We start from the raw sequence: 23,720 nt of genomic DNA on the forward strand, positions 1-23,720 counted from the left end.
GGTCTTCAAGCTGTTTTTTAAACAGCATTTAGCCCATGTGATCCCATTGCTCCCTGGGCTATGAAAAGAGAGTATGACACTTCAAGAGATCTCTTCTTCATCTCCTTTCCCCCTCTGTGGTATGACCGTGTCCTAATTTAGGAATGTTTCCCCACATAATATTGTCTGTGTGGTTTATCTTGCATTCTGGCTCCCGGCCGTGTTCTCTCTTTCTCTCCGTCTGTGTGAGGTGGTGTGAGGGGGGGGGGGAGTCGGATCAGTGTGTGTGTGTGTGTGTGTGGGGGGGGGTTAAGGAATTTTCCAGGACAGCTGAAGTGGGTTTCTGGGTGGAAAAAGGCGGCCACTGAGAAGAGATAGAGATACAGGGAAATATCAGGCCTGGGTTCTATTACTATTTGAAATCTTTCTAATACTCTGTAGTGTTTGCTCTAGTCTGTCATGAGTGTCATGTGGGCAGGGTTTCATTGCAACAGGGAAGTCAACAACTCAACCAATTACAGCTAAAGTATTTGAAACTGATTTCAAATAGTACTTGAACCCAGGTCTGGATTGATATAAGGGTCAATATTATGCTGGTGTTCTGTCTTCTCTTCTGCAACTTCTCCAGCAGTATGATTCATCATCCTGGCTTTGTCTGTTCCACTGACTGCTAGGAAGCCTTATCTCCATGCAGAGGCCTGTGGTTTTATATCGCCGCGGTGATGTGCAGAGCGATGTGCTCTCAGTCTGCCAGTCCAGTAGTGTGTGTAGGTGATGGGAAGTTTACTCAAGACCCCTGAGGGGATGACGGGGGGGGGGGGGGGGGGGGTTCTCCTCCAAAGAAAAAGAGAGAGAGAATTTCCCCATGACAGCTCACCCACAGTGGTCTAGAGATGTGCTTCTGGTTCTCACAACAGTAGCTTGGGGAAATATCTTGTAGGTCGGCCATTCGGCACATCTCACTGGCTAAAACAAAGAGATGTGGAAGACAGATTATAGCTGAAACACCCTCATCTTCTAGAGCTCTCTTTCTCGCTCTCTCTCTCTGTCTCTCTCTCTCCTCATTAACCTCCCTGTGTTTCCACCATGGCCTGAAGATGTCCAGCTGGGAGGTCTGATTCCGTATAGGAATTTTTATTTTATTTAACTAGGCAAGTCAGTTAAGAACAAATTCTTATTTTCAATGACGGCCTGCCCCGGCGAAACCCTCCCCTAACCCGGACAACACTGGGCCAATTGTGCGCCACCCTATGGGACTCCCAACCACGGCCCGGTTGTGATACAGCCCGGGATCGAACCCGGGTCTATAGTGACACCTCCAGTACTGCAATGCAGTGCCTTACACCACTTAGGATCCCAAATTACAGATCAGTCTGGGGGCACAAGAAAGCAGCTGGTGGGCCTGATGTGGTCTCTGGGCAGCCATTTTGAGATTCCTGGTTTACACCATGAGAATCCAACCAGGGCAGGACCCCTAGTCTGCATCCCAAATCACACCCTATTCAATAAACACAATGCATTGGTTTTGATCAGGGCAACAAACAAAAAATACAGCACTATGTTAGGGAATAGGGTGTGATTTGGGATACACGCCTAGCCTGCGAAGTAACAGAGGCATCATTCTCAGCAAAGCAGAACAAACATCATGTTTTCACCTGAGATTAAAAAAAAGAAGCTGTTTTTCTTGTCTTTCACCTCTGACTGTTACTTGTGTATCTGCGGTGATGAATCACAGGCCTGCTCTGCTGTGTTCAGTGCTAGAGTAGTATGTTGACCTTCAGTGTGTGTGTGATGTGATGAACAGTCAATATGAGTCATACCAACGCATTAGCTGAGCTGGATCACTAAATGTGTCCGCGGTTGTTTTTTTTTTTTTTAATTGAATAGTAGATCACATGAAGTACCACTGCAAGATGTTACAACAGCCGGGATATATTAAAACCATCCCTAATATCAGCCCTCCTACGTCTGACTATATACATATAAGTGGCATCCAGGAAGTCCCATTGGTCTGAAGACCTCTTTTACAAGGGAGACCTGGCCAAGAGGACAACTCAATAAAAAACAACAACCACTCACAGTATTGTACTGTACATCCACAGTATCGCTGACTCTCTCTCTCCTTCTCTCCCCTTCTCTCCCCTTCTCTCCTGGCCTGTCTGTAAGAGAGTCACAGTGGCACTTTGAGAGCCAGCATGTCTCCTGCAGTCACCAGAGGAGCCCAGGATAAGCACTGTAATCTACAGCTGATGGGGCCGGCTTCCGGATCTCCAGGATTGAACCATGAAATACTTGAAATTGACAGGGTTAAAAGAGGATGGTAGTGCCGTGAAAACACAGCGAGAGACCCGTAGAGCAACTAGAATTAGCCGCCGGATGAACGGTCGAGGGGCAAAAAAATAATCATAATATTTTATACACTGCAAATTGACCACAACTAAGCCCAAAAAGAGATTGTATTTTAATATAACAAATGGTCACATACAGTAAGTCCATTTATTTTTATTTTTGTTGGAGTACTTAGGAACAGATTCCGAAATGTAAAATATATAAATATATATATATATATACTGTATACAGTGCCTTGCGAAAGTATTCGGCCCCCTTGAACTTTGCGACCTTTTGCCACATTTCAGGCTTCAAACATAAAGATATAAAACTGTATTTTTTTGTGAAGAATCAACAACAAGTGGGACACAATCATGAAGTGGAACGACATTTATTGGATATTTCAAACTTTTTTAACAAATCAAAAACTGAAAAATTGGGCGTGCAAAATTATTCAGCCCCTTTACTTTCAGTGCAGCAAACTCTCTCCAGAAGTTCAGTGAGGATCTCTGAATGATCCAATGTTGACCTAAATGACTAATGATGATAAATACAATCCACCTGTGTGTAATCAAGTCTCCGTATAAATGCACCTGCACTGTGACACACTTTCACAAGGCACTGTATATAAAAAAATATGTAATAATTTAAATCGCTGAATTCCTGAGGATTTTACATTATTTTTTGACCAAAAACTAAAATCATTCCCAAGGGGTCAGCCTGTTGGTCTGGCATAGAGCATCTTAACAAGTATGCGGACACACAGACACACCAACGCAGAGTTTGAGGAAATGTACTGTGAGGAATAGTTACTGCTGGGAGCAGATCAATATTTACCTGCTGGGAGCAGATCAATAGTTACTGTTGGGAGCAGATCAATAGTTACCTGTTGGGAGCAGATCAATATTTACCTGCTGGGAGCAGATCAATAGTTACTGCTGGGAGCAGATCAATATTTACCTGCTGGGAGCAAATCAATAGTTACTGCTGGGAGCAGATCAATAGTTACTGCTGGGAGCAGATCAATATTTACCTGCTGGGAGTAGATCAATAGTTACTGCTGGGAGCAGATCAATAGTTACTGCTGGGAGCAGATCAATATTTACCTGCTGGGAGCAGATCAATAGTTACTGCTGGGAGCAGATCAATAGTTACCTGCTGGGAGCAGATCAATAGTTACTGTTGGGAGCAGATCAATAGTTACTGCTGGGAGCAGATCAATAGTTACCTGCTGGGAGCATATCAATAGTTACTGCTGGGAGCAGATCAATAGTTACTGCTGGGAGCAGATCAATATTTACCTGCTGGGAGCAGATCAATAGTTACTGCTGGGAGCAGATCAATATTTACCTGCTGGGAGCAGATCAATAGTTACTGCTGGGAGCAGATCAATAGATACCTGCTGGGAGCAGATCAATATTTACCTGCTGGGAGCAGATCAATAGTTACTGCTGGGAGCAGATCAATAGTTACTGCTGGGAGCAGATCAATATTTACCTGCTGGGAGCAGATCAATATTTACCTGCTGGGAGCAGATCAATAGTTACTGCTGGGAGCAGATCAATAGTTACCTGCTGGGAGCAGATCAATAGTTACTGTTGGGAGCAGATCAATAGTTACTGCTGGGAGCAGATCAATAGATACCTGCTGGGAGCAGATCAATAGTTACTGCTGGGAGCAGATCAATAGTTACCTGTTGGGAGCAGATCAATATTTACCTGCTGGGAGCAAATCAATAGTTACTGCTGTGAGCAGATCAATAGATACCTGCTGGGAGCAGATCAATATTTACCTGCTGGGAGCAGATCAATAGATACCTGCTGGGAGCAGATCAATAGTTACTGCTGGGAGCAGATCAATAGTTACTGCTGGGAGCAGATCAATAGTTACCTGCTGGGAGCAGATCAATAGTTACCTGCTGGGAGCAGATCAATAGTTACTGCTGGGAGCAGATCAATAGTTACCTGCTGGGAGCAGATCAATAGTTACTGCTGGGAGCAGATCAACAGTTACTGCTGGGAGCAGATCAATAGTTACCTGCTGGGAGCAGATCAATAGTTACTGCTGGGAGCAGATCAATAGTTACCTGCTGGGAGCAGATCAATAGTTACTGCTGGGAGCAGATCAATAGTTACTGCTGGGAGCAGATCAACAGTTACTGCTGGGAGCAGATCAATATTTACCTGCTGGGAGCAGATCAATAGTTACTGCTGGGAGCAGATCAATAGTTACCTGCTGGGAGCAGATCAATAGTTACTGCTGGGAGCAGATCAATAGTTACCTGCTGGGAGCAGATCAATAGTTACTGCTGGGAGCAGATCAACAGTTACTGCTGGGAGCAGATCAATAGTTACCTGCTGGGAGCAGATCAATAGTTACTGCTGGGAGCAGATCAATAGATACCTGACACCAACCGAACTCAGGCCACTACTGATCTAGTGGCCTGAGTTCGGCTGGTGTCTGAAGCCAGTGTATTTCTGGCACAGCAGGAGAAGAAGAAGAGAAGCGAGAATGAGAAGAGTGAACTTGTTCTTTCTTCTCGTTTGCACCTCAACTGGCACCCTATTCTCTATATAGTGCACTACTTTAGACCAGAGCCCTATTCTCTATATAGTGCACTTCTTTAGACCAGAGCCCTATTCTCTATATAGTGCACTACTTTCGACCAGGGCCTATAGAGCTCTGTTTAAAAATAGAGCACTGTGAAGGGAATAGGGTGTGATTTGGGAGGTAGATCGTGACTGGTACTGTAGAAGTTTAACACCACACACCACACCGCTGGGGGATTCTGATATCCTGATACCCTATTTCTGAGGCCCCGGGCCCTTACGAGGCCTTTCCTGCCCAATTATGATCTAGTGGAACTTTGAGGCCGCTGGCTGCCTGCTGTTGGCTTCTCCCTGTTCTCTGACTACTCCTCTTGTCTTATCTACAGTGGCTTGGCTTGGCAGAGCCCACTGGCTTTTATCATCGTCTTCTCACAGTCCAGAGAATATACAGTATAGACCTAGTCATGTTTCCCGGTGAGTTGGCTGTCTTGTACACTGTGTTCTGAAAAGTAGTCAGACTTCTTGTCTTTTTCCACATTTTGTTACGTTACAGCCTTATTCTAAATTGGATTAAATTGTTATTTTTCCCCTCCCTCATCAATCTACACACAATACCTCATAATGACAAAGCAAAACAGGTTTTAGATTTTTTTTGCAAAGGTATTCAAATCCAGAAATATCATATTGACATAAGTATGAAGACCTTTCAGGTCTCTCCGGTGATGTTTGATCGGGTTCAAGTCCGGGCTCTGGCTGGGCCACTCAATGACTTTCAGAGACTTGTCCCAAAACCACTCCTGCGTTGTCTTGGCTTTGTGCTTAGGGTCGTTGTCCTGTTGAAAGGTGAACCTTCGCCCCCAGTCTGAGGTCCTGAGAGCTCTTGAGAAGGTTTTTCATCCATGATGTCTCTGTACTTTGCTCCGTTCATCTTTCCCTTGATCCTGACTAGCCTCCCAGTCCCTGCCGCTGAAAAACATCCCCACAGCATGATGCTGCCACTACCATGCTTCACCGTAGGAATGGTGCCAGGTTTCCTCCAGACGTGACGCTTGGCATTCAGGCCAAAGAGTTCAATCTTGGTTTCATCAGACCAAAGAATCTTGTTTCTCATAGTCTGGGAGTCTTTTGGTGCCCTTTGGTAAACTCCAACCGGGCTGTCATGTGCCTTTTACTGAGGAGTGGCTTTTATCTGGCCACTCTATCATAAAGGCCTGATTGGTAGAGTGCTGCAGAGATGGTTGTCCTTCTGGAATGTTCTCCCATCTCCACAGAGGAACTCTGGAGCTCTGTCAGAGTGACCAACAGGTTATTGGTCTCCTCTAATGTTCAACGGAAACAGGATGCACCTGAGCTCAATTTCGCGTCTCGTAGCAAAGGGTCTGAATACTTATGTAAGGAAAGTACTGATAAAATGATTTATAAGGTTAAAAATGATTAAATAATTCTACCCGGAAACTTAACCATTAGGAATTAGGTTATGTAGGTTATGTAGCATGGATAAGGAGTAATTAAAAATATTAAACATAAGTCCGACCAGGTTAGACTGGGGAAGAGAGGAATGTGTGTATGCCTAAGAAAACACCTAGAACAATTAAACTGTGGTTGAACCGAACCAGCTATAACTCTGAGAATGTACTATAGGACAGGGAGTACCCCTCCAGGTTTCTCTTATCTGGGAGGGGGGGGGGGGGGGGGGGGACTGTCAGCTGGGTAGTAATAAACTGTGGTGAGAATTCTGGAGAAGAAGATGGCTCTCCTAATGTTAGTGTGCATGTGTGTGTGTGTAAGTAACATTTCATATAAGGAAAACTGTCAATTGAAATTAATTAATTAGACCCTAATCTATTGTTGGTTACGACGCCAAACTTCAGTCAGGTCAAGACCTTGGTAAGGACGACGAGCACGCAGATAAGCTTTCCTGAGACGGTTTCTGACAGTTTGTTCAGAAATTCTTGGGTTGTGCAAACCCACAGTTTCATCAGCTGTCTGGGTGGCTGGTCTCAGACCATACTGCAGGTGTAGAAGCCGGATGTGGAGGTCCTGGGCTGGTGTGGTTGCACATTTTCTGTGGTTGTGAGGCCGGTTGGATGCACTGTCAAATTCTCTAAAACGAGGTCGGAGGTAGAGAAATTAATATTTTAATTATTTGGCAACAGCTCTGGTGGACATTTCTGCAGTCAACATGCCAATTGCATGCACCCTCAAAACTTGAGACATCTATGGCATCATGTTATGTGACTAAACTGCACATTTTAGAGTGGCCTTTTATTGTCCCCAACACAAGGTGCACCTTGTGTAATGATCATATCGTTTAATCAGCTTCTTGATATGCCCCATCTGTCAGGTGGATGTATTATCTTGGCAAAGGAGAAATGCTCACTAACAGGGATGTAAACAAATTTGTGCTCAAAATCTGAGAGAAATCAGCTCTTTGTGCGAATGGAACATATCTGGGATTGTTTTGCAGTTCCTGAAACATGGGACAAACAATTTACATGTTGCATTTATATTTTTGTTCAAAATATATATTTTGTGTATAATGTATACATTTATGTTGTATCATACAGAGTGTATTTGAAAAAGATACACTATATATATATATATATATATATATATATATACAAAAGTATGTGGACACCCCTTAAAATTGGGGGATTTGGCTATTTCAGCCACACCCGTTGCTGACAGGTGTATATAATCGAGCACACCGCCATGCAATCTCCATAGACAAACATTGGCAGGAGAATGGCCTTACTAAAGAGCTGAGTGACTTTCAACAAGGCATCCTCATAGGATGCCACCTTTCCAACAAGTCAGTTTGTCACATTTCTGCCCTGCTAGTGCTGCCCCGCTCAACTGTAAGTGCTGTTATTGTGAAGTGGAAATGTTCAGGAGCAACAACGGCTCAGGCGTGAAGTGGTGGGCCACACAAGCTCACAGAACGGGACCGTCGAGTGCTGATAAATTGTCTGTAAGTTCCAAGTTCCGAACTGCCTCTGGAAGTAACGTCGGCACAAGAACTGTTCGTCGGGAGCTTCATGAAATGGGTTTCCAAGGCCGGGCAGCCGCACACAAGCCTAAGATCACCATGCGCAATGCCAAGCATCGGCTGGGAATGGTGTAAAAGCTTGCCTCCATTGGACTCTGGAGTAGTGGAAACATATTCTGTGGAGTGGTGAATCACGCTTCACCATCTGGCAGTCCAACGGACAAATGTGGGTTTGCCGGATGCCAGGAGAACGCTTCCTGCCCCAATGCATAGTGCCAACTGTAAAGTTTGGTGGAGGAGGAATAATGGTCTGGGGCTGTTTTTCATGGTTTGGGCTAGGTCCCTTAGTTCCAGTGAAGGGAAAGCTTAACATTGCAGCCTACAATGACGTTCTAGACAAACATATGCTTCTAACTTTGTGGCAACAGTTTGGGGGAGGCCCTTTCCTGTTTCAGCATAACAATGCCCCCATGCACAAGAGAGGTCCATACAGAAATGGTTTGCCGAGATCAGTACTTGACTGGTCTTCACAGAGCCCTGACCTCAGCCCCTTTTGAACACCTTTGGAATGAATTGGAATGGAGACTGAGAGCCAGGCCTAATCGCCCAACATCAGTGCCTGACCTCACTAATGCTCTTGTGGCTGAATGGAAGCAAGTCCCCGCAGGAATGTTCCAATATCTAGTGGAAAGCCTTTCCAGAAGTGTGGAGGCTGTCATAGCAGCAAAAGGGGGGGGACCAACACCATATTAATGCCCATGATTTTGGAATATACTTTTGGTCATGTGATGTACGCAGGTCTTCCCTGTTAAAAATAAAGGTTACGTAAAAAATATATGAAAACATCAATTACAAATAGCAAATAGCATCCCACCAAGTAATATCAAATGAATGGATGTTTACTTTCCACTTAGGATGCGATCTTGAATTTTGTCTGACAAGCCTCACGTTCCTAAAGCTTCCCAATACTACTGCTACTCCAACTGAGCTGTTGTTTTGACCTTCGTTATTGTGTCTCTGGTTGATTACATCATGTATCTCCTCCTCCTCCGTCTCTTACTCTTAGCTTCTCATCTGGTAGTGAGGCCATCTTAGGCCAGATCATGCGATGACACGTTGCACATCATCTCCATTTTCATGCGGCCAATTTATTCAAACAAAAGTCCTCTCATCTCTCCTCTCACTTACACACAAATGGTTTGAATTATTTCTCCAAAGCTTTTTTTTTCTTTTTCTGCCCCCTACATTTGTATTGCATGCAAATCCCAAACAGAGCAGGGCAACGTAACCCAAATGGCACCCTATTCCCTACATAGTGCACTACTTTTGACGAGAGGCCTATGGGTTGTGGTCAAAAGTAGTGCACTACATAGGGAATAGGGTTTCATTTGGGACACCAGGAGATCATTACGAGTTACATAGAGCAGAAACAAGGGTTCAAATACTATGTGAAATCTTTCAAATAATTTGAGCGTTTCCCTTAGCTTGTCAGGTGGGCAGGGTTTACTCCTCGGGGAGTATTCTGTCGGTTCGACTGCTCATGCAAGCACAGCTGAAGTATTTTAAATGATTTTAAATAGTATTTGAACTCACACGTGGTTGTTTTTGACCTCAGAGTGGCTGGTTGTAGTTTGTTTACCACAAGAGACTTGTTTGTTTTCTTGACCTTTTAGTCCGTTCTTAAGACGTCTCTCTCTGTCCCTGTCCATCCATCTTTCTGTCCGTCCATCCACCAACCCTCCCACCCACCCGTCCGTCTGTCCGTCCCTCCATTCATCCATGCATTCACCCGCCCACCCAACCCTCCCACCCACCCGTCCGTCCGTCCCTCCATTCATCCATGCATTCACCCGCCCACCCAACCTTCCCCATCCACCCGTCCAGCCCTCTCTCTCTCCCTAGCTAGTCTTCTCCAGTCCTGTGTTGACACCAAGGTAAAGAGGTGATAGATGTGTTAGAAGCCCTTACTGCTGACAAATCTGCTGAACACAGCTACTAATACTGCTGCAGTAGAAGTAGAATCCCTTGAACAAGATTTCCCCATTCAAGTCAATGTCAGAGGCTTTGTCCGTTCTAGGGATTCTAGAACCAGCATCCCCATTCAGGTCAATGTCAGAGGCTTTGTCATTTCTAGGGATTCTAGAACCAGCATCCCCATTCAAGTCAATGTCAGAGGCTTTGTCCTTTCTAGGGATTCTAGAACCAGCATCTCCATTCAAGTCAATGTCAGAGGCTTTGTCCTTTCTAGGGATTCTAGAACCAGCATCCCCATTCAAGTCAATGTCAGAGGCTTTGTCCTTTCTAGGGATTCTAGAACCAGCATCCCCACATCAAGTCCATGTCAGAGGCTTTGTCCTTTCTCTGGATTCTAGAACCAGCATCCCCATTCAAGTCCATGTCAGAGGCTTTGTCCTTTCTAGGGATTCTAGAACCAGCATCCCCATTCAAGTCCATGTCAGAGGCTTTGTCCTTTCTAGGGATTCTAGAACCAGCATCCCCATTCAAGTCAATGTGAGGAACTTTTTAATCTGTTCAGTGGATTCTATTTCTATGACTGCTGCTGTTTTCATGAGACTTCTTAAACCAGAGGAATAGAATGTAACAGAGCCTTGTTTTGTTCATTACATAATCTGGTTATATCCTGTGTTAACAAACTCTCTATGCAACTTCCTCTCTGAGATATCTATCGTCGGGAGATATTTATGTACTGCACATGTTTCCGATTGTTTAACCTCTGGAGCTCTACTGTAACTGGAGGTATTGGTGCAACCGAACCCAGGGGCTTGCTAGAGAGACCTAACTGCAGTAGTAGTGTATAGGGGTTAGGTCATTAACCTGGTGTTAGTATAGGGGTTAGGTCATTAACCTGGTGGTAGTATAGGGGTTAGGTCATTAACCTGGTGGTAGTATAGGGGTTAGGTCATTAACCTGGTGGTAGTATAGGGGTTAGGTCATTAACCTGGTGGTAGTATAGGGGTTAGGTCATTAACCTGGTGGTAGTATAGGGGTTAGGTCATTAACCTGGTGGTAGTATAGGCGTTAGGTCATTAACCTGGTGGTAGTATAGGGGTGAAACAGGCCAACAGACCGACTCCAGGTGTCTGAAACAGGCCAACAGACAAACTCCAGGAGGTGTCTGAAACAGGCCAACAGACCGACTCCAGGAGGTGTCTGAAACAGGCCAACCGACCGACTTCAGGTGTCTGAAAGCCACGCACGGCTGCTCTGTGTTTTGATTGGAGTTTGTCCCAAATGACACCCTATACAACTATAGGGCTCTGGTCAAGAGTAGTGCACTATATAGGGAATAGTGTGCAATTTGGGAAGCAGTCTTGGTTTTCTATTCTTTTTTCACCGGAAGTGCTAGACATGAAATGCTAGTCAGTAAAATAAATGTACTGATAGGTGTCACTCTTAAGAGACTCCTTGCTGTATTTTGGGTCACATTAACATTAAAATGCCTGTGAATGTGTCAAAATTAGAGGTCGACCGATTAATCGGAATGGCCGATTAATTAGAGCCGATTTCAAGTTTTCATGACAATCGGAAATCGGTATTTTTGGGCGCCGATTTGCTGATTAATTTTTTTAGTTTTTACATTTTTATACCTTTAGTTAACTAGGCAAGTCAGTTAAGAACACATTCTTACTTTCAATGACGGCCTAGGAACGGTGGGTTAACTGCCTCGTTCAGGGGCAGAATGACAGATTTTCACATTGTCAGCTCTTGCAACCTTACAGTTAACTAGTCCAACGCAATAACGACCTGCCTCTCTCTCGTTGCACTCCACAAGGAGACTGCCTGTTACGTGAATGCAGTAAGCCAAGGTAAGTTGCTGGCTAACATTAAACTTATCTTATAAAAAACAATCAATCATAATCACTAGTTAACGACACATGGTTGACGATATTACTAGATATTATCTAGCGTGTCCTGCGTTGCATATAATCTGACTGAGCATACAAGTATCTAAGTATCTGACTGAGCGGTGGTAGGCAGAAGCAGGCGCGTAAACATTCAGTCAAACAGCACTTTTGTGCGTTTTGCCAGCGGCTCTTCGCTGTGCTTCAAGCATTGTGCTGTTTATGACTTCAAGCCTATCAACTCCTGAGATGAGGCTCGTGTAACCGAAGTGAAATGGCTAGCTAGTTAGCGCGCGCTAAAAGCGTTTCTAACATCACTCGCTCTGAGCCTTCTAGTAGTTGTTCCCCTTGCTCTGCATGGGTAACGCTGCTTCGATGGTGGCTGTTGTCGTTGTATTGCTGGTTTGAGCCCAGGGAGGAGCGAGGAGAGGGACGGAAGCTATACTGTTACACTGGCAAGACTAAAGTGCCTATAAGAACATCTAATAGTCAAAGGTTAATGAAATACAAATGGTAGAGAGGGAAATAGTCCTATAATTCCTATAATAACTACAACCTAAAACTTCTTACCTGGGAATATTGAAGACTCATGTTAAAAGGAACCACCAGCTTTCATATGTTCTCATGTTCTGAGTAAGGAACTTAAATGTTAGCTTTCTTACATGGCACATATTGTACTTTTACTTTCTTCTCCAACACTTTGTTTTTGCATTATTTAAACCAAATTGAACATGTTTCATTATTTACTTGAGGCTAAATTGATTTTATTGATGTATTATATTAAGTTAAAATAAGTGTTCATTCAGTATTGTTGTAATTGTCATTATTACAAATAAATACTTTTTTTTTTTTTTTAAATCGGCCTGATTAATCGGTCTCTGCTTTTTTGGTCCTCCAAATAATTGGTATCGGTATCGGTGTTGAAAAATCATAATCGGTCGACCTCTAGTCTAAATATCGTAATATTTCTCAAGGGCGTATTGTTAAACAACAACATTCAACCAGGTCCCACAGCCCGTAAGAAGGATGTCTTCCTGTGCGTGTGTCCTCCGTTTGGCTGTGGGAAAGGAGGGAGGGAGTCTCTATCAGACCAGCCACATTATCATTTTAATTATCACCTGCACTACTTATGAGTACACACACCTTCTGCGTGGCAGGCAGCACACACACACACATGAACACAGACATACACACACACACACCCCCACACACACACAGTACTACAGTAGCTGAACCAACCCCATGGAGCACTCTGACATACGGTAAGGATACGTCCCAAATGACACCCTCTGCATGTATAGTGCACTATATAGGGAATAGGGAGCCATTTAGGGAGCATACCATGACCCGGAGGCCACTTCAAGGGGACTACACTGACTCACCCCACTGCTCCTGCTACTATTGCAACACACACACACACTATAATGTACGGTGTATGTATGAGTGTGTGGAAGCAGCATTTGAGCTGAATGCCAGATGTTGTTTTGGTTTTGTTGTTACTGTGCGTTAGGTTGAAGCTGCTGAAGATGCTGAGGATGGCTGGCACTGGAACCTGCAGTGTTGAATCATGAGGAACTAAACTGAAGGCGTACCATTTCAAATCCCACAGAAATGGAATGCACTGTGGTCCGTCAGTGTTCTATTTAAGCAATAAGGCCAGAGGTGGTGTGGTATATGGCCAATATACCACGGCTAAGGGCTGTTCTTTTTCAAACGACCCAACGTCGTTTGGCACGGCCTGGACACAGCCGTGCTTTATTGGCCATATACCACAAACCCCCGAGGTGCCTTATTGCTACTATAAACTGGTTACCAACGTAATTAGAGCAGTAAAAATAAATGTTCTGTCATACCTGTGGTATACGGTCTGATATACCACGGCTGTCAGCCAATCAGCATTCGGGGCTGGAACCACCTGTAACGAGTGCGCTGAGAGTCAGGAAGTAAGTTCAGGGAGTGTTTTAATAAACAAACAAACCAATAAACACGAAACACAAACAACACTCCGACATGAAAACAGAGTCAATAACACCTGAGGAAAGAACCAAGGGGAGTGACAGATATAGGGAAGATAATCGAGGAGGTGATGGAGTCCAGGTGAGTGTCATGAGGCGTATGGTGCGCAAAGACGATGGTGACAGGTGTGCGAGATCATCAGCAGCCTGATGACCTAGAGGAAGGAGAGGGTGTATACGTGACACCACCCAGTTTATAATTTCAAGTGAATCATTGCTCCTGCTCTTACTTAATAGGAGGCATTACAAATAATCATAGCTCCTCGCTACATTTTTATTCTATAAATTCCTGATCGAAAATCTGTTGTTCCTTTGGATGTTGAGCTTTTGATGAGTCGTTCAAAGACAACAACATTCCGTTTAACAATTGGGTTGTGTATCGGAGGACGCATGACTTTCAACCTTCGTCTCTCCCGAGCCCGTACGGGAGTTGTAGTGATGAGACAAGATAGTAGCTACTACAACAATTGGATACCACGAAATTGGGGAGAAAAAAAAAGAAAAAAATATATATAAAATAATAAATCAAAGGGACGCAAAAGGAAGTCATTTCGTGGCTCCACCCCCTGGGCTAACATGGTCAAGCAAATCCCTATTTTCCGAATGGCCTGAGGGAAGGAGTCATGCTTTTCAGCTTGTCAACTTTTATTAACCTTAGTACTGGGTTTTGCACTTTGATTTTAAAGTCTTTGTGAAATTTCAATAATATGATTTCGCTCTCCCTCTCCTCCCTCTCTCTCTCTCTCTCTCTCTCTCTCTCTCTCTCTCCTCCCTCTCTCTCTCTCTCTCCTCCCTCTCTCTCCTCTCTCTCTCTCTCTCACGGTCTCTCTCTCTCTCTCTCTCTCTCCTCTCTCTCTCTCTCTCTCTCTCTCTCTCTCTGTCTCTCTCGCTCTCGCTCGGTCTCTCTCTCCTCCCTCCCTCTCTCTCTCCTCCCTCTCTCCTCTCTCTCTCTCTCCCTCTCTCCTCTCTCTCTATCTCTCTCTCTGTCTCTCTCTGTCTCTGTCTCTCTCTCTCGTTCTCTCTCTCTCTCTCTTTCTCTCTCTTTCTCTCTCTTTCTCTCTCTCTCTCTCTGTCTCTCTCTTCTCCCTCTCTCTCTCTATGTCTCTCTCTCTTGGTCTCTCTGTCTCTCTCTCTCTGTCTCTCTCTCTCGGGTCTCTCTCTCTCTGTCTCTCTCTCTCGGTCTCTCTCTCTCTCTCTTCATTTTCTGTGACATATGTTCAACAACTTGTTACCGAGACGAAGACGTTGGTTTGTTAAACTGATTATTTCAGTTTGAATTCGATGACTTCTGTAATTGCATTTTCAACCACGTTTCTTGCGTGAATATCCTGACCTATCGAGCGGTGGCATTACAAGCAGTCAAACACAGCTGTGTATAACCTTGACTGTATTCCAAATGGCACTCCTCTATTCCCTATAAAGTGCACTACTTTTGACCAAAACGTTACGGGCCCTGGTCAAAAGTAGTGCACTCAATAGAGAATAGGGTGACATTGGGGACACTGTTTGAGTCAACTGAGATATTAATCTACAATATTTTTCTTATGAGAATCAGTGGACTGTAACAGTGTTATTAACGAGGTAAGTCAGTGCTTTCTATAATTTGAATCAAGCACAATGTAATGTTCACTGACTGTACAAAACATTAACAAACACCTTCCTAATACCGAGTTGTAAAGGTGCACTAGGCAGAAATTGCTCTGGCATTTCCTGGTTGTTAAAATTCTAAAGGATTGCCTACTTTCAGTTTATATGACAAAACAAGAAAGTATCGTGTAGAGCCCTTAAAAACTCAACTCTGGACCTCGAAGACAGTTCCTGTCATGTACTGTCATGTTGTCTTGTCTCTGTCCTTTCCCTTCACCCTGTCTCCCTCTGCTGGTCGTTGTTATGTTACCTTTTCTCCCCCTCTTTTCCCCAGCTGTGCCTTGTCTCCTCCTAATTACCCATTCACCCCGTTCCCCACCTGTTCCCTTTTTCCCTCTGATTAGGTCCCTATATCTCTCTCTGTTTCTGCTCCTGTCCTTGTCGGATTCTTGTTTGTTTGTTTGTGTCATTCATGCCTGAACCAGACCATCGTCGTGTTACTGTAACCTTGTCCTGTCCTGTCGGAATCTGCCTGTCCGTCTGAGCCTACGTTTTGTTTTCGTCATTAAAGTAACTCTGTTTTGTTAATTCGCTTTTGGGTCCTCATTCACGCACCCTAACAGAAGAATCCGACCAAGAATGGACCCAGCGACTTCGGATCCTCTCCACTCAGCCGTCGAGATCCAGGGAGCGATGCTAGGCAGACACGAGCAGGAATTGTCTGCTGCTCGACATGCCGTTGAGACCCTGGCCACCCAAGTCTCCAACCTCACAGAACAGGTTCACCATCTCCGCCTCGATCCACCGGCCACTTCCAGGGCTTTCGAATCTCCGGAGCCCAGAATCAATAACCCGCCGTGTTACTCTGGGGAGCCCACTGAATGCCGCTCGTTCCTCACCCAGTGTGATATTGTGTTTTCTCTCCAGCCCAACACTTACGCCAGGAGCACTGCTCGTGTCGCCTACGTCATATCTCTCCTTACTGGACGGGCTCGTGAGTGGGGCACGGCAATCTGGGAGGCAAGGGCTGAGTGTACTAACCAGTATCAGGACTTTAAGGAGGAGATGATACGGGTTTTTGATCGATCTGTTTTTGGGGAGGAGGCTTCCAGGGCCCTGTCTTCCCTATGTCAAGGCAATCGATCCATAACAGACTACTCTATTGAGTTTCGCACTCTTGCTGCCTCCAGTGGCTGGAACGAGCCGGCTTTGCTCGCTCGTCTTCTGGAGGGTCTCCGCGCAGAGGTAAAGGATGAGATTCTCTCCCGGGAGGTTCCTTCCAGCGTGGATTCCTTGATTGAACTCGCTATTCGCATTGAGCGACGGGTTGATCTTCGTCACCGAGCTCGTGGAAAGGAGCTCGCGTTCTCCGTTGCCCCCCTCTCCGCATCACTACCATCTTCCTCTGCCGGCTCGGGAGCTGAGCCTATGCAGCTGGGAGGTATCCGCATCTCGACTAAGGAGAGGGAACGGAGAATCACCAACCGCCTCTGTCTCTATTGCGGTTCTGCTGGTCATTTTGTCACTTCATGTCCAGTAAAAGCCAGAGCTCATCAGTAAGCGGAGGGCTACTGGTGAGCGCTACTACTCCTGTCTCTCCTTCAAGATCCTGCACTACCTTGTCGGTCCATCTACGCTGGACCGGTTCGTCAGCTTCCTGCAGTGCCTTAATAGACTCTGGGGCGGAGGGCTGTTTTATGGACGAGACCTGGGCTCGGGAACATGACATTCCTCTCAGACAGTTAAGGGAGTCCACGGCCTTGTTCGCCCTGGATGGTAGTCCTCTCCCCAGGATTCAGCGTGAGACGCTACCTTTAACCCTCACTGTTTCTGGTAATCATAGCGAAACCATTTCTTTTTTGATTTTTCGTTCACCTTTTACACCTGTTGTTTTGGGCCATCCCTGGCTAGTTTGTCATAATCCTTCCATTAATTGGTCTAGTAATTCTATCCTCTCCTGGAACGTCTCTTGTCATGTGAAATGTTTAATGTCTGCTATCCCTCCTGTTTCCTCTGTCTCTTCTTCACAGGAGGAGCCTGGTGATTTGACAGGGGTGCCGGAGGAATATCACGATCTGCGCACGGTGTTCAGTCGGTCCAGGGCCACCTCTCTTCCTCCACACCGGTCGTATGATTGTAGTATTGATCTCCTTCCGGGAACCACTCCCCCCCGGGGTAGACTATACTCTCTGTCGGCTCCCGAACGTAAGGCTCTCGAGGATTATTTGTCTGTAGCTCTTGACGCCGGTACCATAGTCCCCTCCTCCTCTCCTGCCGGAGCGGGGTTTTTTTTTGTCAAGAAGAAGGACGGGTCTCTGCGCCCCTGCATAGATTATCGAGGGCTGAATGACATAACAGTTAAGAATCGTTATCCGCTTCCTCTTATGTCTTCAGCCTTCGAGATCCTGCAGGGAGCCAGGTTTTTCACTAAGTTGGACCTTCGTAACGCTTACCATCTCGTGCGCATCAGGGAGGGGGACGAGTGGAAGACGGCGTTTAACACTCCGTTAGGGCACTTTGAATACCGGGTTCTTCCGTTCGGCCTCGCTAACGCTCCAGCTGTCTTTCAGGCATTAGTCAATGATGTCCTGAGAGACATGCTGAACATCTTTGTTTTCGTTTACCTTGACGATATCCTGATTTTTTCACCGTCACTCCAGATTCATCTTCAGCACGTTCGACGTGTCCTCCAGCGCCTTTTAGAGAATTGTCTTTTTGTGAAGGCTGAGAAGTGCACTTTTCATGCCTCCTCCGTCACATTTCTCGGTTCTGTTATTTCCGCTGAAGGCATTAAGATGGATCCCGCTAAGGTCCAAGCTGTCATTGATTGGCCCGCTCCTAAGTCACGCGTCGAGCTGCAGCGCTTTCTCGGCTTCGCGAACTTCTATCGTCGTTTCATCCGTAATTTCGGTCAGGTGGCAGCTTCTCTCACAACCCTTACTTCTGTCAAGACGTGCTTTAAGTGGTCCGTTTCCGCCCAGGGAGCTTTTGATCTCCTCAAGAATCGTTTTACATCCGCTCCTATCCTTGTTACACCTGACGTCTCTAGACAGTTCGTTGTCGAGGTTGACGCGTCAGAGGTGGGCGTGGGAGCCATTCTTTCTCAGCGCTCCCTCTCTGACGACAAGGTCCACCCATGCGCGTATTTTTCTCATCGCCTGTCCCCGTCGGAACGTAACTATGATGTGGGAAACCGCGAACTGCTCGCCATCCGGTTAGCCCTAGGCGAATGGCGACAGTGGTTGGAGGGGGCGACCGTTCCTTTTGTCGTTTGGACTGACCATAGGAACCTTGAGTACATCCGTTCTGCCAAACGTCTTAATGCGCGTCAGGCGCGTTGGGCGCTGTTTTTCGCTCGTTTCGAGTTCGTGATTTCTTATCGTCCGGGCTCTAAGAACACCAAGCCTGATGCTTTATCTCGTCTCTTCAGTTCTTCAGTAGCCTCCACTGACCCCGAGGGGATTCTCCCTGAGGGGCGTGTTGTCGGGTTGACTGTCTGGGGAATTGAGAGGCAGGTAAAGCAAGCGCTCACTCACACTCCGTCGCCGCGCGCTTGTCCTAGGAACCTTCTTTTCGTTCCCGTTCCTACTCGTCTGGCCGTTCTTCAGTGGGCTCACTCTGCCAAGTTAGCCGGCCACCCTGGCGTTCGGGGTACGCTTGCTTCCATTCGCCAGCGTTTTTGGTGGCCCACCCGGGAGCATGACACGCGTCGTTTCGTGGCTGCTTGTTCGGTCTGCGCGCAGACTAAGTCCGGTAACTCCCCTCCTGCCGGCCGTCTCAGGCCGCTTCCCATTCCCTCTCGACCGTGGTCTCACATCGCCTTAGATTTTGTCACCGGACTGCCTTCGTCAGCGGGGAAGACTGTTATTCTTACGGTTGTCGATAGGTTCTCTAAGGCGGCTCATTTCATTCCCCTTGCTAAGCTTCCTTCTGCTAAAGAGACGGCACAAATCATCATCGAGAATGTTTTCAGAATTCATGGCCTTCCGTCAGACGTCGTTTCGGACAGAGGTCCGCAATTCACGTCTCAATTTTGGAGGGAGTTTTGCCGTTTGATTGGGGCTTCCGTCAGTCTCTCTTCCGGCTTTCACCCCCAGTCTAACGGTCAAGCAGAACGGGCCAATCAGACTATTGGTCGCATCTTACGCAGTCTTTCTTTTCGCAACCCTGCGTCTTGGTCAGAACAGCTCCCCTGGGCAGAATACGCCCACAACTCGCTTCCTTCGTCTGCAACCGGGCTATCTCCTTTTCAGAGTAGCCTCGGGTACCAGCCTCCGCTGTTCTCATCTCAGTTCGCCGAGTCCAGCGTCCCCTCCGCTCAGGCTTTTGTCCAACGTTGCGAGCGCACCTGGAAGAGGGTCAGGTCTGCACTTTGCCGTTATAGGACGCAGACTGTGAGGGCTGCTAATAAGCGTAGAACTAAGAGTCCTAGATATTGTCGCGGTCAGAGAGTTTGGCTCTCCACTCAGAACCTTCCCCTTAAGACGGCGTCTCGCAAGTTGACCCCGCGGTTCATTGGTCCGTTCCGTATTTCTCGGGTCATTAATCCTGTCGCAGTGCGACTTCTTCTTCCGCGATACCTTCGTCGCGTCCACCCGGTCTTCCATGTCTCTTGTGTTAAGCCCGTTCTTCGCGCCCCCGCTCGTCTTCCCCCCCCCCCCCCCATCCTTGTCGAGGGCGCACCCATCTACAGGGTCCGCAGGATTTTGGACATGCGTCCTCGGGGCCGTGGTCACCAGTACCTTGTTGATTGGGAGGGGTACGGTCCGGAGGAGAGGAGTTGGGTTCCCTCTCGGGACGTGCTGGACCGTGCGCTGATCGAGGATTTCCTCCGTTGCCGCCAGGTTTCCTCCTCGAGTGCGCCAGGAGGCGCTCGGTGAGTGGGGGGGTACTGTCATGTACTGTCATGTTGTCTTGTCTCTGTCCTTTCCCTTCACCCTGTCTCCCTCTGCTGGTCGTTGTTATGTTACCTTTTCTCCCCCTCTTTTCCCCAGCTGTGCCTTGTCTCCTCCTAATTACCCATTCACCCCGTTCCCCACCTGTTCCCTTTTTCCCTCTGATTAGGTCCCTATATCTCTCTCTGTTTCTGCTCCTGTCCTTGTCGGATTCTTGTTTGTTTGTTTGTGTCATTCATGCCTGAACCAGACCATCGTCGTGTTACTGTAACCTTGTCCTGTCCTGTCGGAATCTGCCTGTCCGTCTGAGCCTACGTTTTGTTTTCGTCATTAAAGTAACTCTGTTTTGTTAATTCGCTTTTGGGTCCTCATTCACGCACCCTAACAGTTCCACTTGTTCCACTCTGATCAGGGACGGATTTAGATGGGTGCACTTCGTTATCACGGTCGAACAGAAAACCAGCAGACTCCGGACCTCGTAGGTTAAGAGTTGAATACGCTGTTTGGAGCTGGTGTACAAAGCCGAAAGTAAAAGACACACATAGAAATGGCTTCACATAGAACAAATCACCTCTCCTGAGACTTGCTTTCAATGAGAATGACAGATGTATACCTCCTTATTTCTATGTGAATTTGGTCGGGTCGCCCAAAAAAGTGACCTATTGCAAGCTTAAACATTCAGTCTGTATGAAGAGGTCTTTGTTATGTCCAACAGTATATCCAGTGTCAGTATGATCCCCTGCATTGAAGCACGTCGAATCCTGTCTCTCCTCTGTCTCCCCCGCGTGGGAGGGAGGGAGGGAGGGAGGGAGGGAGGGAGGGAGGGAGGGAAAAAACACTAAAGTGTCACAAGACAGTGGATAAACAACAACTGAAGGTGTCTCATCTTGTATTTTATGCACAGAAAACATGCTAGAATTACGATCAACACTAAATATATTCAAGTTTTTGCTGCCTTTGTGCTCTATCTCAGGGTTTCTCAACTGGCACATGCCAAGTCTATTTCTATGGGCACAAGCACAGTTCATGACACAAACCCCTCTTGTTGGTGGAGAGAACATACTACAGGTTTATAGCTGATTTCCTGCAATTCTATACATTTTTTCACGCGGTACAGAGACATGTTTGCCAGTTTAATAAAGCATATTTCCTGCAATCTACAATTTTTTTTTTCATGGGGAGCAGAGAACCTTTTGCAGTTTTAAAGGCTAATTTTCTTGCAATTCTATACATTTTGCGATATCTAATGTGTGTTCATGTGATATTTGAGTGATTCAAACATTCCAACAAATCTACGGACAAAAATATCCTAGCTAAAAAAGCGTCAGCTGACGTGGGCCAGTTGATCTGTACATTTCTGACTAGTTATAAATATCTCTCTACGGTTTGTAATGACCGACAGGACAAAGAGGAACTGATGATGCACGACCTCATTTTAGAAATTGCACCTTGTGCATTCTACTATAATGACATTCAAGGGTAAGTTGAAAAGCCGGACTGAGTTCCTTAAATAATAATGGGCTTCAGACAGCATACTTGGCTATATCTGTACAGGACTAGTAAAGACCCAGCGCACTACTTGTGTCAACAAAAAAGTGGTTGTTTTTTTACATTCAAATGTTTCTACTTCCTGTGGCTATGGCCCCATATGGGCTAGTAGGCAAGATTGCATTGTCTGCATAATTAAATGACCCCAACAAAATATGTTGTTCTGAAGGTGGACCGATTGCAGTGGTTGAGAAAGGACTAAAAAAAAGTAAAGATACTGTACCTAAATAGAAAATTACCCAAGTAAAATAATACTTGAGTGAAAGTCTCACAGTATCTGGTTCTAAATGTAGTGGAGAAAGTACTCAACTGTCATACTTGAGTAAAAGTTTAAACTATTCATCGAATACCTTATATTGAGCAAGCCAGATGCCCCCCGAAAAGGTTTAATTACGGACAGACAAGGGCACAAGACAAGGGCACAAGACAAGGGCACAAGACAAGGGCACACTCCAACACTCAGACATCATTTACAAACACAGTATTTGTTTGAAGTGAGTCCGTCCAGATGAGAGGTAGTAGGGATGATAACGTATTAGATTGACAGTTGGACCATATTTCTGTCCTACCAACTTGGAAATTAGTATTTTTGAGTTTTCAGGGAAATTGTATTTAGTATTTTCTTTAGTGAAATAAAAGTAAAAAGTGACAGATATATAAATAGTAAAGTAAAGTACAGATAACCCCAAAAATGACTTAAGTAATACTTCAAAGTGTTTTTTAACTTAACTGCATTACACCACTGACTGATTGTACTATTTGGCATTAATATACTGGTTTTAAGCAGCACCAACTTTATATCCAAGCTGCTAGAGAGAGTGAGGACGGCAAAGGTAGGCTACAGGCCTACGGAGCAGTTGTATATAAATACAAAATATATTGGTTACTGATTAATATGCTGTTGCATCGAAAATTATTTTTTACAAATCTGAAATGTTTTGAATTTCCCACTTTAATTACTGAATAATTAAATAATAGCAGCGTTGCCACGCCATAGGCCTGTAGCTTTGTGAAACGTAAACGTTAGGCTGAATTAACATGAGAAAATGACCCCCCCCCCCCCCCCAAAAAAAAAAACCAAAACGATTCATCATGTATTCATTAAAGCTATAGGCTACTACAAGCACTAGCCCCACAACATGATCTGATAGCAGCCGCGGAGACGTCTCAATTTCAGAACCATGGACAGCGATCGGTACTCTATACCTTGCACGGGATTCCGGAGAAACTACAGTACGCCAGTCCAAACAGTTTGAAGCTTTGAAAAATGCCCTATGCATGACGTGAATTTCCTGTTTCGTTTTGCTTGGCAATAAATGGTTGAATCCCTCCCTCCCTCCTCTGACTGGGGCTCAGGATTATTAGTTTAAGCCTTCTAAAAAGATCTCTTTGACTGTACGAGCCCCTGACAGCAGAAACATCTCACACATTCTGATAGCTTTTATACTAACTGTGGCTAACTATGTTCCCCAGTCAGTCTGTCTGCAGCTAGAGAGAGGGCTGATGTTCTTAGCTTTCCATGTTATATTTTACCTTTCTGTACACCTACGACCATATTCATCAACCTGCCACATCACTTAAAGTTTCCTCTCACACAACGTGCTTAGCTCTGTGTGTCTGCGTGCGCTGGGGGGAGTCCGATTTATTTTTTTTTGTGGGGGGGGGGGGGGGGTCAAAGTGCCCCTTTTGTTAATATGATACCTCACCGGTCAAGACTCCAAAATAGCAACATTCACAAGGGGGCAACATAGGTTTTCTTGTTGTCTTCACATTTGTTGTGAAAGCAAATAAGATCTCTTGTCTTATTGTACAGAAAGTTATCTAAACTTTGCTAGCTAGCCTCCTCATACGAATTCCATCTTTAATGAGGAGGATAAGGCTGCGTTTAGACAGGCAGCCCAATTCTGATATTTTGACCAATCACAGATCTGTGAAATCAGATCTTTTTCAGAGCTTTTTCAGAGCTG

The 23,720-nt window shown here is 45.6% G+C and overlaps 1 long non-coding RNA gene across 1 annotated transcript in view; it reads left to right on the forward strand.

Annotated features, from left to right (window-relative positions):
- Window positions 1-23,720, forward strand: part of LOC149974604 (uncharacterized) — a 38,858-nt gene that overhangs the window by 10,132 nt on the left and 5,006 nt on the right. The window lies entirely within an intron of this gene.

Source organism: Oncorhynchus mykiss, chromosome 20 (genome assembly GCF_057628025.1).
Source record: "Oncorhynchus mykiss isolate SJ-2025 chromosome 20, ASM5762802v1, whole genome shotgun sequence".
In the NCBI taxonomy this organism is placed as follows: domain Eukaryota; kingdom Metazoa; phylum Chordata; class Actinopteri; order Salmoniformes; family Salmonidae; genus Oncorhynchus; species Oncorhynchus mykiss.